This window comes from Manis pentadactyla, chromosome 16 (genome assembly GCF_030020395.1).
Source record: "Manis pentadactyla isolate mManPen7 chromosome 16, mManPen7.hap1, whole genome shotgun sequence".
In the NCBI taxonomy this organism is placed as follows: Eukaryota; Metazoa; Chordata; class Mammalia; order Pholidota; family Manidae; genus Manis; species Manis pentadactyla.
The window spans coordinates 32060900-32074164 of record NC_080034.1 but is presented as its reverse complement, the minus strand read 5'-3'; the positions used below and the strand labels follow the sequence as shown (position 1 = coordinate 32074164).

The 13265-nt window shown below is 48.6% G+C and overlaps 1 long non-coding RNA gene across 1 annotated transcript; it reads right to left on the bottom strand.

The window, feature by feature from the left end:
• Positions 1-1699: 1699 nt before the first annotated feature.
• On the bottom strand, positions 1700-11823 carry LOC130681346 (uncharacterized). Its single transcript, XR_008994437.1, has 3 exons — positions 11725-11823; positions 2828-2892; positions 1700-1947 (listed from the first exon to the last, which is right to left on the bottom strand). It is a non-coding gene; the product is annotated as an uncharacterized LOC130681346 (long non-coding RNA).
• Positions 11824-13265: the final 1442 nt, after the last annotated feature.

Sequence of the window (13265 nt, the reverse complement as noted above, 5' to 3'; positions counted from 1 at the left end):
GGTTACATAAATTATTGGATAACACAGATGAAGACACAACAGCATTCTGCCTCAGCCGTGGTCTCCATTCATTTCTGGCAGTCCCGAGAAGTGTCTCTCAGGTACTTTGAGCAGCTGGACACCAAAGAAGCTCTGCCTTTGCAAGGAGGCTCACCTGGCCTTTCATGGACTCCATTCTTGGACTTTGAACCCCAACTCGTGCTTCCTGAGGACTCAGGGGTGCTCATCAAGGGGAAGAAGTAGGGGTTAGCCATCACACCCCTGCTCTGTCCTGCCCCATCCTGGTTCCATCTCCCCTCAACTGAAAGCTCCTAGAACTACTGGCTCTTGCAAACTGAATCTTGGAGGGAGCCCCAGGCCCCCAATTCAGCTGCACCCTGAGCTCCAGCCTGGGCCCAGAGGGACACCCAGCACTGACAGAGAGGAAGGTTAGGTGAGTTCTCCATGAATGCAAGCCCTGTTAGTAGACTCAAAGGGCGTGTTGGGAAAAGAGGAAGACCAGGCTTGCAACTCCAAACAAATATTATTACAGCAAAAATCTGGACGGTCGGCCATGTCTACTGAGGAGACACATAGCCTGTGTCTGCTTAGGTCGGCTCTGTTATTAACTGTATAGTGTGATCTGCTGGTGAATCATCACATCAGTTTAATGAGTGACAGCCAGCATTTGAAAAAACAAAACAGGACAGAAAAGTCAAAGTGTAGCATACATCAATTCAGAGTTTGTTGAAGCTTCTGTTTCCTTTACATCCATGTACCTGTGCATGTGGACAGAATGTAAATGTATTTCTCACTGTGACTTGAGGTAAGGAAGGCTGACATGCACTGACCCAGACTATAGCATTTGGAATAGTTGAATTTAAACGCCAATGTGCAGAACTAGTTGGAGAGCTTGTTAAAATGCAGATTTCCAGGCACCATCTTCCAGAGATTCCCTCCAGAGATTGTTTGAGACCATATCACTTAGTGGGGCCTGGTAATCTGCATTTTGAAAGCTCCCTTGGCAGTTCTGGTACATATGGGCTGTGGAATATGATTCAGGAATCACTGCATCAGAGGAAGAAACCATTTATTTGGTAGGTGTCACAGGAAACTTGAATGACATCAGAAGATGCCTACTTCATTTTATTTAACCCAGAGACTTGAGATGTAGATGGGTACAAGGATGGGTATGGGGGGAGTCATACCCTTCCTCCATGTGGAGGGATGAATTCAGTATCTGGCAGAATTGGGTACCAGGAGACAATGCTTGGCTGTAAATTGTGCTTATAAGATTCGGAGCAAGCATACAAAAAGACTATAGACTTCCTCTGAGTAGTACTATCTACTGAAAGGAAAGGTCCACCTGGAGACCCAGATGGCTTCTGGAGCAGCCCTTTCTGAGGCACAGTCCTGGACTGGGTGACCTCTTATATGTCATGATTCTTAGAACAACAGGATAGAGGGAGAGGACAGACATTTCAAACACATCCGCCATTGATTAGAGCAACACTTTTCAAACTGTTGACCATGACTCATCGGTGGGTCATGAAATCAATGCAGCACTTTGAAAAATAAAATAGAATGAACTTCCATAGAACATATCATGGTGCATTGTGTATAGTAAGAATTTCTGGTTATCTGTTGCTACATAACAAACCCAACCCCAAAACTTTGTGGTCTTGAAACAACAACATTTATTTGTTCATGATTCTGAAATTTGGGCTCAGTGAAGACAGTGCCTCTCTGTTCCATGGGCGTTAGATGGGGTGACTCACAAGGGCTGGAGGACCCAGTTCCAAGAAGCCTCCCTCACGTGGTTGGCATGTTGGTCTGTCTGTGGCCTGGGAGCTTTGCTGGGGTGGTCAGCTAGGGCTTCGGTGCTCTAACAGGGGGCTTCTCCATATGACTCATTGGGCTTCAAAAACATGACTTCTGGGCTCCAAGGGAGTACATCCCAAGACTAACCTGCAAAAGACAAGCCCCATGGTGCAAGCCTCCACTTGCACCTCCCTTGCTAATGTCTTGCTGGCAGAAGCCAGTCACTCGGCCAGGCCCAGGGTCATTGTGAGAGAGGAGGACACAGGATGTGAGTACTAGCAGATGTGGTTCACGGGGGACTGCAGGGTAAGCATGAGTTCCTAAAAATACAAAAAAAATTTTTTCTAGGTGCGTATGTGTATACGTAGTGTATAGCAATGGGGAAATATGTTCCTAGGAGTTAATCATAGTTGAAAGGTTGGAGAAACACAGTAGTAGAGAGCCTTGAGATACAGGTAGGGGACGAACTTACTTTCCTTGGTTTCTATTTTATTTTCCCTATACGTCTCTCTAGATTTACAGAGTCTGTCAATTTTTTTGGACACCTATTCCCCCCTTTTTTTCTTTCTTACTTATTTCTCTCACTTTTGTTTCCTTTTCCCCCTTCTCTCTTTCTTTCCTAGTCTAAGTATCTCTGTCACTGAATCTTTTTTTTTATACCGTTATCTTTCACATTCAAGCATCTTCTCTTTCAAACACATGCATGAATAACCTTCCCCTAAGCTGGGGTTCCATGCAACCCATTCTCTATACAGCACCACATATCAATGAGCGCAGTCCAATTGCCAAATGTTATTTTACATTTATGTCAATTTTTCCTGCAACTTTTGAAGAATAATCATAAAGACCCAATTTCAATGCCACAGACAAACTGTGATATTCCTCTCCTGCTCCTCCCCTCAGTTCCCACCTGGCAACTGGTCTGGAGTTCCCCCACTTGCCAAATCCACAAAACTTCCATCACTCAACCCAGAAGGCATTCCCCAACCACTTCCTCTCCACTTACTCCCTCCTTCTTGTAACTCACCTTGGTCTGCCTGTTTCAAGGTTCTCTCCCCAGTATCTTGATTCCGTTCACAAAAGATCTGAAACCTAGATTGAAAAAACTGAACTCAGAGAATTTGAAAGGACAACAAAATTCTCTTCAGTTACAACTACTCGAGTCATTATAAATGTCATCCCCGTTACACACACAAAATATGGTGTCTTAGGAAGAGTCCTCAATGGTGAGTCAGAGGAAATTGATTTTAGTTCTGGCTCTGCTGCTAATTAAGTGCACAATCTTTGACAGATCAATAGATCCCTCAAACTCAAAGTCCCGTATCTCCATGATAAGTAATAATACCTATTTCTGAGCATTGTTGGAGGATTGGGTAAGCTCCTATATGTAATGTGCCTGGAACACAGCAGGCAAGAAAAAAGGTTAATTCACCTTGCGATTCCTCAGCTGTAAAATGGGGCAACTATACATGCCTTGTCCACCTCACAGGGTCTCTCTAAGGATTAAATTAGAAAATGCATATGGAAGCCCTTTATAAACTACAAAGCACCGATGGGTGGTTTTGTGCTTTATTGACAGAAATCTCATCCTAGTCACATTTGCACACAATGCCTTGTTCATGATTAGGCTCCTAAATAGCTACGTTTTTGTGTGCCAACTCTAACCATAAGAGTGTGGGGAACCCACCCTCCTCCACATCCTCCCTCTCCCCCTACCTCACATGCACTTTGCAGTCCAGGCAATCCTGCTTTCAAGTTCAAGGAGGATGACTTTGTTATCTAACCAAGACTGGGGAGGAGCAAAGGTTTCTTTAGCCCAGTTGTTCTCAAAATGTGGTCCCTGGATCAGGAGCATCCATATCACCTGGAAAGGGTGACATGTAGATTACTGGGCCTCCTATCAGACCTGCTGACTCAGAAATCCAGAGGGACGGAGCTCAGTGATCTAATTTCATGAGCCTGCAGATGATGTATGTTTCCTTTCCGCCAAGGCAGTAATGGAAACAGCCTTGGTTCCCCCCCACAGTGGGGAGCAATAGAGACGTCTTCCATGTGACGAAGCAATCCAAGCAGACGTGAGCGCCCAGCTTGAGGAATGCCATGTGAGACTGAAACCCCCGACTTCCCGCCAACCCCAGGGGAGGCCACAGCCATACCCATGGGTCAGAGGAGAGGGAGGCACTCAGAAGTAATGATGATGAGAATCCAACAACTCTAAATACAGCCCTTTCACTGAGTGCCTGTAAGTACTCCCTTGCTAGGCGCTGTGTGTTTGCCCATGTTATAGTATGTCTAAGCCTGCCACCCCTCGCAGTATCGCTGTCCCCTTGATGAGAGGAGACTGAAGCAGTCACTGTGCTGCTCCGGCCAGCAGCAACATCCACAGACTGCATGGTCCACGGCACTGTGCGGTGCCTAACCTGAGGGCCTCTTGTGGCCCCCTGAGGCTGTGAATTAGGTGAAGTGACGTGCTCAAGGTCATGGAGCCAGATGGAGGCACAGCACCAGAGAAGAGGCTACTTGGCCTTGGGGATAGGTTGAGGCTTGGGAGGCCAGTGGGAACACCGGCTGCCTGAGAATGGGTGAGCGGGAAGTAAAAGGAGGTGGAGCAGATTCAGAGCAGCTTCTGCAGTGACCTGGCGTGGAGAAATCAGAAGCAGCAGGCAGCCTGTGGCCCTGATGGTGGAAGCTAGAGAGGGGACTAGAGGGTCCACCCTGGCCACTTCCACCCACAGCAGGCCAAAGACGGAGAGGGACACCTGTGAGGCTGGCCTTCATCCATTCATTTCACATGCATGTCCAAGCACACACCCACCCACCTACACACACACACTCAGCTCTACCATGGGCCAGGCACCGTGCCAAATGTGAAAGATTCCAAAAATATTTAGCCCAGCCCCTGCCTTTCAGGAGCTCATGGTCCAGAGAGGGAAGCGGGTGATCACACACTGCTGTGACAGGCCACCAGGGGCTCGTGGACACAGAGGAGCAGAGGAGGGAGACCTGATGCTGCCTAACAGTCGAGAGGATGGTGAGGCAAGGAGGCAGCCGGGGGCCAGCTCACCAGAGGCCTTATGTGCCAAACCGATGCTACAGAGATGTATTTTGTCTTAAAAGCAGAAAGGTATCATGGAGGAGCTGCAAGCATGGTAATGACATTAGTATTAGTATTATACATACAGAGAGAGATTTATTATAAGGAATTGATTCACACAGTGATGGAACTCCCACGACTCTGCCACCTGCAAGCAGGAGATCCAGGAAAGCTGGTGGCAGTACGAAAGCCCCAAAGCCAGAGGCTGATGGTGTAGATTCCAGTCTGAGTCTGCAGGCCTGAGAACGGGACGCTAAAGGCGGGAGATGGCTGACTTTGCCCCAGGAGTCAGGCAGAGAGCTCATTCAACCTGCCTTCCCCATTTTATCCTATCCAGGCCCTCCTCGTGTTGGATGGTGCCCTCCCCCAGTGGGCAGGGCCATCTACTTCACTCAGTCCGATTCAAATGCTAATCTCTTCCAGGAAACCCTCACAGACACATCCAGAAATCATGTTTAACCAACTGTCTGGGCTACCTGCGGCCCCATCAAATTGATACATAAAATTAACCATCATGAATTTATTATTTAGAAATGTCACTCTGGCTGCTGCATGGAGGACCAGGGTGGTGGTCAGTAAGGGCTCTGCCGTCATCCAGCTCAGCAGGGTGGGGCACTGCCAGCCCAGCCAGAAGGCAGGAGAGGTGGCCAGCTCCACCCTGCCCCCGAACATGCCCTACCAGAACGGAGAGGCACCTCCTGTCCTGCAACAACCAGATCGCCACCAGCCCACCCCCTCCAATGCTGGGTACAGCCTCCATTCGGACTCCCAGGCAGCAACTGGAACAAGCCCCACACCGAGGGGCAGGGCCCCCGGCTAGGAACACACTGCTGCTCTGCTACCGCGAGCCGTGGAAAGAGGGGTGAGCTCCACTCCCAGGGAGAAGGAGCTGTGTGGCTATGTGGGCAGGTGAGGTGTACAGCGCTCTGGTGTGGGAAGAGCAGTCCGAAGGCCTGGGATAGCTGGGGACTAAGGTTCGGGGACCTGGCTGGCTAACTGGTGTTGGGATTGGCCTGCTTGTTGCCCTTGTGACATTGCCCCATATTCCAGAGTCCTTATCTGATGGCTATTGGGTATTTTCACACACACAGCAGTCTGGGGGATAAAGGAAGCTGTTACAGGCACTTCAGAGTCCAACACCAGGGTTAGAGCAAGTTAGACAAAGAGGCCAGGGGGGTCACAGACCTCGGGTGTCCCCAGGGGTGGATGTCGGGACCCCTGCTTCTACTGTCCGACACCCCACTTTTCTGTTTCAACTAAATGATCCCTCAGCAAAGAAAACCAGCTCAGTCTTGATGATCCTGGCAAGTGCTGGGGACATCCCTGGCCTTCGAGCCAGCTTCTCAGAGGAGGCCTTTCTGTGAATCCAAACGGCAAGAGCAGGCCCAGGGCCTTGGCAAACGGTCCAGAGAACAATGACTTACTCAACAGCCAGCCTTTCGTACATGTATTTATCTTTAAATAAACAGCTATTCAAGACCTACCCCTTGCCAAGCTTTGTTCTAATGGTGGAGATTCAACAGTGAACAATGGCCCCAGCTGTCAAGGAGCTTCCGTTCCCATCTGTTATAACCAAGATAACCAAGTAAAGTATATGGGATGTCAAATGGTGATAAGTGCCAAAGAGACAAATGAGGCAGAGGAGGGGGCCAGGGAGTGCCTCGGAGGTGAGGAACACTATAGGCAGGGAGACATTCGAGTAAAGCCCTGAAGGAGATGGGGGAGCCTCTTCTGGGGGAAGAATGCTCTAGGCCAAGGAAACAGTAGGTGCAAAGTCCCTAAGGCAGGGGCGTGGCTGGGTGTTTGAAGGAAAGAAGGAGGGCGGTGTAACTGGAGAGGAGTTAGCCAGGAGGTGAATCCTAGAGGGTGAAGGGGGAGAAGTGTGGACAGGCTTGGGGGCCAGTTCTTATGGGGCCTTGAGGCCATTGTAAGAACTTGGCCTTTCCTCTAGTGGGAGGGCTCCGGGCAGAGCAGGGATCTGCTCTGACTTCGGCTTTAATTGACTGCTGTGTTGGGAATAGACAGAAGGTTAGCCGGGGGGAGGGTGACCACGGTGGGAGATCGACCACTGCAAAAATCCAGGCAAGAAATAATGATGGCCTGAATCTGAGAGGCAGCCGAGGAGGTGGGCAGCATGATCAGAGTCTGGATGACTAAGACAACAGTATTTACTGAAGGATGGGACGTGAGTTGTGAGAAGAAGACAGGGGTCAAGATGGCCTGAGGGGTTTTGTCTCAAGCTCCTGGAAGGAAGGAAGGAGTTGCCATTAGCCATGATGGAGGAACCTGTGCAGAGTAGGTTCCAATTTGAGCATATGCGTGAGATACCCTTAGACATGCAGGTGCTGGTGAGCAGGAAGCAGTGGATTCAGGAGTCAGTTCAGAGATGAAGCCACAGGACAGGGTCAGGCCTTGAACATGAGGAGTCACAGCTGCACTGCTTCTGACTGCAGAGTCACAGACGTGCCAGGGCAGGGCCATGAGCTCTGGAACATAGAGAAGTCCATCATTCCAGAAAGCCTGGGCTGGCATGAGGAAGTTCCACTCGGTCCCTGGGGCACCACTGCACGGAGGGACCTCAGCAACAGGACAGCCAGTGCACCAGAGTGCTACACTTAACTGGAGCCCATGCTGTGTCCAGATACAAGTGAAGATGAAAGCCTCCCACAGGTGCATCCATCCTAAGCCTCCGGGGGCTCTCTGGGGAACGGGCTGTGCAGTGAGTGACGTGGGTTAGCGTAAGCCTTGCTCAGGCAGCAGAATGAGCTCTTTTGACAAATAGTCTCTAGATCCACACAAACCCCAAAGGCCTGAGCTACAAAGAGGACAGACTGGCTAAGAGAAAGGTGTTTGCAGAGCATCACCCAATCAATCAGCAGGTACACATGGGCCTTTGGATGAGAGGGAGGGATGTTTAAGGGATGCCTTAGTGGGGCTCCCCAGAAGCAGACCCTAAGGCAAGGACTCGGGTGCATGGTTTACCTGGGAAGTGAGCCCAGGAAACAGGAGTGTGGGGAAGTAAGGGGGCATGAGCATGCTACCTACCTGTTCCACTGGCTGCCCTCCAAGAGGCTGCATAGAACATGCCACAGGCATCCCACCCAAGCAGAAGGGAATTGGGGTATTCATCCACTCTCATCTGTCATTGGTTGAGGGTTTTTCCCATAGACGTTAACTTCCCAACCCTTCTAGTCTGTCCACTGTCTGAGCCGCCCACTGCCCTGCAGCCAGAGAAAACCCTGGAGCAGAGGCAGCAGGTGTTCGCAGCCAGAAGCTACCATGCGCACTGAAACCAGAGTACCAAGAGGATTGGCAGGGTACCGTGTCAACCACAGCAGCCTTCACAGGAACGGCTGGGTGCCACAAGTGGGCACTCTATTCTTATTTGGACTCCAAGAACCATCTTCATCCCAGAAAACCGGGCTGAGATGAATGACACTTACCATTCCCATAAGCAGAAGGAGAAATTCCAGGGCAGAGTCTCCCACTGGACCTGAAGACGGAAGGCAGCCTGCATGCTCTCAGTTTGGAGACCAGGGCTGTGGTCAACCAGAGTCAGAATTCTGCTGTGTGGTGGGGAGAGGCAACCCTCCTCTGGAAATAGGTGAGATCCAGTTCTTCAGGCTCTTAGTAAGGTTTCAATAAGTGCATAAGCAGTGACTGAGGATCAGGAAGGAGGGTTCTGGGGCAAGAAGTGGATGTCCCTGCTTAGAGCTGCAAGCCAGACCATGGACTTGGCATCCTAGCCCTTCTGGCTAAGGCTGGCCTCATTCTTACTGTGCAGACCTGGAGACTCACATCACACCCTCTCTACTATCCTTGTCAGTTTATTGTATGCGCGTGTGTACATAAACCCATATGCATCCTCACTGCAATCCAGGCATTCACATCAGCAAAGCATTTTGTCATCTTCATAAAGTCCCAAGTTTAAGGCCCACCTTAGGCATGGTCATTCATATTCATAGAGCCCCAGAGAGATCAGTCCTACATGACTATCAGAGCCCATGTTGGGCAGAACCAGGTAAACAACAGCCATCCCTCCCTCCCCACATTCTGTCCGGATGAGCAGGCCCTTGTACAACAAGCTAAAGTCTGACCATTTGTCAGGACTCTGTTGCCTATAAGATGGTTACAAGAAAAATGAGAGAGGAGCCCTGCCTTTCAAGAGTTCCCAGGTACTGGAAGTAAACACCTGCTCTTACTAGGATATTTGCTGAAATAGTTCCATACATAGAATGTTAGAATGACAGTGGCCACTTTCAAGGCCACAGCACTGGACACAGGGTTTTCAGACCCCAGGCGCTCTCTCCATCAGAGCCCGGTCCTCCCCTCCTGTGCAGATCACCCTCCTAGGTTCTCAGTTACCATTTTTCAGCCATCAGGATTGACCCCCCTCATTCAGGTTGGGTTTGCAGCATATCTTCGCAATGACCTGTGTGTTTTTTCATTTTGCTGACCATGCTGGGAGGTATCACATAGGCTTTGGAATTGTATGACCCTGGTTTGACAAAAGTATCCTCTACCAGCAGGCTGTGTGACCTTAGGACAGCTGCTTCACCCCTCTCAACCTGTCCTCTGAAAAATGGAAATGATAGTAACAATAGGGTGAACCATATGAAAAAGCCTGTTTGTAGGCTAGAAATGATTGAATATTATATTAGCATTTTTATAGGTTCGACATCATACCTACCTTGTGGACTTACAGGACAGATTTAGTGAAAGAGTATTTGTGTCACTGCTATGGCTCCCATATCTAACTAGCCTGGGACCACAGAGGAAGGTCATACTCCCTGTAGTAGGCAATCTCCACTCCTCCCAAATATCTGCAGGATGGGGCCTCCAAGTCCGTTCTTCTACAGGACTCCCTGGGATTTCCAGGAATTCTTGAGGCCTCTTGTGCCTCCAGCACACTCCCTCCACAATAAGGGCTGACATTAATTACACATTTGCTCTCTGCTAGGTGTTATGCCTGGTGCTTTACACATATACACACATCTAGTCCTCCTTTCCACCCACGTGAGTTAGGTTCTGCTCTATCATGAGGAAACTGAAATGCAGAGAACCTGAGTGCTTTGCCAAGTCGTTAACCAGGAGTGAGGAGACAGCCGTCTGCATCATCCACCCTCCTTCACCAGCCCGAGTCCTGCGCCCACCATCCTGAACTGCTCCATGCGCCCCCTACAGGCGCCTCTCTACATGAACCTTGGTCTCCAAGTGTGGACACAGACCTCTCTAGTTCGCCAAAGTGCTGAAATAAGCAAATTTGTCAGGAACTTGATTAAAAGGAAAAGAAAGGGAATGAAATCAAGCAGTTAGGAATGAGAAAGGAGACATAAGCATAGATGCCCTCAGGATTTAAACACTACAGGGGAATCTGACATCAACTCCACAGGGAAACAAAATAGGAAATCTACAAGAAGTGGATGTTTACCTAGTAAAAAATAAATGACCAAAATTGACCCAAAGAAAAGTAAGAAATGCAAAGGCCAATTACCACAAAGAGACTGGAAAGGTGGGGAAGCTCTGCCATTACAAAAGGGACCAGGAACAGATGGTTTCATAGCTGAGTTCTATGTAACCTTTAAAAAACAAATAATTCCAATGTTAATTAAACTCTTCCAGATCACAGGAAAAGATAAAACACTGCAATTCACTTTATGAAGCCTGCTTTGCCTACTACCAAAGCCTGATACGGATCGCTTCGAAAAAGGAAACTGTAGACCAATTGTTCTTCCAACTAAAAATGTAAAAATTCAAAATAAAGCACTAGTAAATGAAATCTGGCAAAATGTCTTTATGATCAAGTGGGATTTATCCTAGTAACATACAGATTTATAACAAGAAATCAATTAAAATAATTTATTATACCAACAAATGCAAGGGGGAAATATGATCATACCAATAAATGATGACCCTGTTTGATGAAATACACACTCTGAGTACAATAGAAATAGAAGAAATCCATTCATTCCTCCAGATTGAGTGCCTACACTGTGTCTTACTGAGTTTTAAACCCTGAGGACTGTAACTGTGACTATATTAGACAAAAATTCCTTGCCTCAGAGAGTTCATATTCTAGGAAGAGACAGATGATACACAGGATGCATAAAGAAAGTATGTATTATATTAGGGATATATGCTAAGGAGAAAAACCTAGAGCAGGGCATAGGAAGTTAGAATTTTCAAGTGGTCAGGGACAGTGTTACTGAGAAGTGACACTTAAAGGAAGGGCAAGGAAGGACATTCCAGGCACAGGGAACAACAGTGTCAAGACTCTGGGGCATGCACAAGTACCCTGAGCAACAGCTCAAGAAGGCCAGTGTCCTTTGGTGATGGAGGACAGGATGTTAATTCTCCAGCTGCTGCACCCGTGCTATGGGTGTCTAGCCAAGCTTCACTGAACACCTGTGGCATAGCAACGACAACACAGGAGGTGCCTTATGTTGCCGCCAGAGACCGCTACTCTTCGGCTCACAGGCCCTGCCCCAGCTCCAGGCCTCTGCCTGCCCTTGGCAAGCCCTGTGCGCAGGCCAGCTGAGCACCCTTGCCTCAGAATCACTATACCCCCTCCCTCTTCGGGGTTCCCAGCAGAACCTTCAGACCCAGTGAAAGGTGAGATGATGTCATTCTTCAAGGGAAATCCCATACCTGGACCCACAGGGCTGGGCTGACTCTCACGGCCAGACAAATCCATCACAACAGCTAATAGGTACATCTCCCACATTCTGGTTTATTCATCCTGGAAACCACACTATATCAGGGATTTCAAAGATCTGTGTATTAGAAAAACATTCTCTAATCCTTCAAGGACACAGACTGGTGTAATATACCAAATTTCCATGGCTAGACAGAACCCATTCTTAATCTGTTGAGGATTTGGGTGACATCACCATATTCTCCAAGAATAATAGCTGGGTGCTTGGTCTACATTTCTCTCTCCAAGATCCCAGCCTGCTGGTTTTCCCAAAACAAGGGAAGCAGGTTCATCAGTCAGCCTCCCATTACATAGAAGCCACTTTTCAATGTCCAAAATCCTCACACTACTAGCTGCTTCCCAGTGACAGTTCTCCCACTAAAATAAAATCCAGCTCTGATAGCCTTCCATGTCTATGAAAGGCACGAGCATAATGTGTGCCATGGAGAGGGCACTTAAAAAGTTCCCCTGCCCACCTTCCTCCTGCCCTTAAGCTTCCACAATGCAACCTTGCAGATGCCCCCTGGCCCACGGAGGTGCAGGCCTATGGAACCTAATGGGGAAGCTGGAAGAGAAGCTTCATGAACACAGTGCAATTCCCACCATTCTGCAGCAGACACCCGTTGATGGAGCTGGGGTGTCCCCTTCTGTATATTCTCACTATAGAAATGATGGCTTAAGAAAGTAAATGAAGAGTACTGGGTGCAAAGGATAGGGTCAAGGTGAAGCATCAGCAGGGCTTCTCCCTGATCATCCGCTCCCAGTTCAGGGTCAGTAGCAAAGGCTGTATCCTTCAAACCAAGTGGATTTGAAGCCCAGCTCTGGGGGGCAACGTCAGCTCTAAAGATGGAGACTGTGGCCACCAAACCCTTTCACTGACTCCAACCACGTGGTTGGCACGTCCTAGAGGATATCACCCAACTTAAGGTCATCAGTGCTGTCAACGAGAACCAGATGGTGTATAGGGTTTCCTTGCTATGTAGGCCATAGGTTAGCCTTATATCAACTCATCAACTCTGGGCTTAGCATCAGCGGACTCCTAGCTCCTGCACCCACCACTCACCAGCTGAGGAATGGCAGGCAAGTTCATTAAGCTTGGGAAACTCAGGGGGTTTTATTATTGTTTTTATCTGTAAATGGAATGCTACTACTCCACCAAGGTTAGTAAGGAGGTAAAATGAAATAACTCCTTCATGGCAGGTTCCACCTCCCAAGAGCTGCGTTACATCCAAAACACCTGATTCCCCATAGGACTCAAAGATTGGCTTTCTATGATTCCCACCTTCCCTCCTTGTCACTGGGCATTCCTTCTCCACCCACACATCCATGTTTCAATACTGATAAATATGTTGATAAAGCCCAGTGCCCAAAGATCAACAGAAACACCCTCAGAGTCAGATAAAATCAGGTTTACGTACGAACTTACTGCAGAGAGGGAAAGCATGCATCTTGGGGACCCAGGGACTGCCTCAGCAAGAGGCTGCTGGGGGGCTTGGGGCTTGTTTTGGGCGATTTTAGCGAGAGCTGAGGAAGCAAGTGTTGTTCTCGACTGTCTGCTATCAGGCTGCAATGGCATTTTGCTGAGCGGGTATCTTAATCATTGTTATGTAGGAGGAATGAAGGAATGAAGCAAGCCTAGAGCTGTCACTGGTAAAAGAGAGAAGTCTCTTGTGTCAG